Below are 1,583 nucleotides of genomic sequence, written 5' to 3'. Positions count from 1 at the left end.
ATATTTTCTTCTATTTTACATCATCTCCCTTTCTCCATCATGGACCTAAGCGGAAATAAACAGTCCAGGAGGACTCTGGGGTCATATGCTAACCCCTCTACTGCTTCATATGGGAGTAGTATCTGCATACCCTCCATTGGAGTTAGTAGCTTTGAGTTGAATCCTCAGCTCATTATCATGGTGCAGCAAAGTTGCCAGTATTCCGGTCTTCCACAGGAAGAACCTACAGAGTTTCTGGCACAGTTTTTACAGATTGCTGACACAGTACATGATAAGAAAGTAGATCAGGATGTCTACAGATTATTACTGTTTCCATTTGCTGTAAAAGACCAAGCTAAGAGGTGGTTAAATAACCAACCTAAGGCCAGCATAAGGACATGGAAACAGCTGATAGAAAAATTCCTGAATCAATACTTTCCTCCAAAACGGATGACACAGCTAAGGCTGAACATCCAAGGCTTTAAAAAAGGAGATAATGAATCTCTTTATGATGCCTGGGAGAGATACAGAGAGATGCTACGAAAATGCCCCTCTGAAATATTTTCAGAGTGGGTTCAGTTAGACATCTTCTACTATGGGCTTGCAGAAAGAGCTCAGATGTCTCTAGATTACTCAGCTGGTGGATCTATCCACATGAGAAAGACAATTGAAGAAGCTCAAGAGCTCATTGATACAGTTGCCAGAAATCAACATCTGTATCTAAGCAGTGACCCTTCCATGAAAGAAGAGGTTAAAACAGTAACTGCTGAACTCAGTCCTGTAAAACAAGCTGCTGAATTCAATCAGCAATTGGACTTTCTAACAAAGCAGTTAGCCGAATTCAAGGATAGACTACAAGAGACAAGGATGGCCAATATAAATATGGAAGAACAATTGAAGCAAACAAAGCAGCAGCTGTCAAAATAAATAACAGAAGAATGCCAAGCAGTTCAATTAAGAAGTGGGAAGACATTAAATACCCCACCTCAAGGCAGCAAGAAGCCAAGAAATGAGCAAACCACCCAAAATCCACCTGAGGACAGTAAGAGCCCAGGAAAAAATAATTCTGGCGCTAAAACGCCAGAAATTGGGTGGAAGGCTGGCGCTGAACGCCCAGACCATGCTCAGGACTGGCGTTCAACGCCAGAAACAAGCAAGAATCTGGCGTTGAACGCCCAAAAGAAGCACAGTTCTGGCGTTCAGACGCCAGGAATAGATGAGGAGCTGGCGTCTAACGTCACTCCAGCTTCTAACTCTGGCACTCAATTGCCAGTGAGGGATCAGACACACACAAGTGCTGATGACAACCCATCTAAAAAGGCTTCTTCAACCACTTCTGTAGGAAATAAACTTACAGCAACTAAGGTTGAGGAATATAAAGCCAAGATACCTTATCCTCAAAAACTCTGCCAAGAGGAGCAGGATAAACAATTTGCTCGCTTTGCAGATTATCTCAGGACTCTTGAAATAAAGATTCCATTTGCAGAGGCACTTGAGCAAATACCTTCTTATGCCAAGTTCATGAAAGAGATCTTGAGTCATAAGAAGGATTGGAGAGAAACTGAAAGAGTTCTCCTCACTAAAGAATGCAGTGTAGTCATTCT

This window comes from Arachis hypogaea, chromosome 17 (assembly GCF_003086295.3).
Source record: "Arachis hypogaea cultivar Tifrunner chromosome 17, arahy.Tifrunner.gnm2.J5K5, whole genome shotgun sequence".
Lineage (NCBI taxonomy): Eukaryota > Viridiplantae > Streptophyta > Magnoliopsida > Fabales > Fabaceae > Arachis > Arachis hypogaea.
This window is presented reverse-complemented; position numbering follows the sequence as displayed.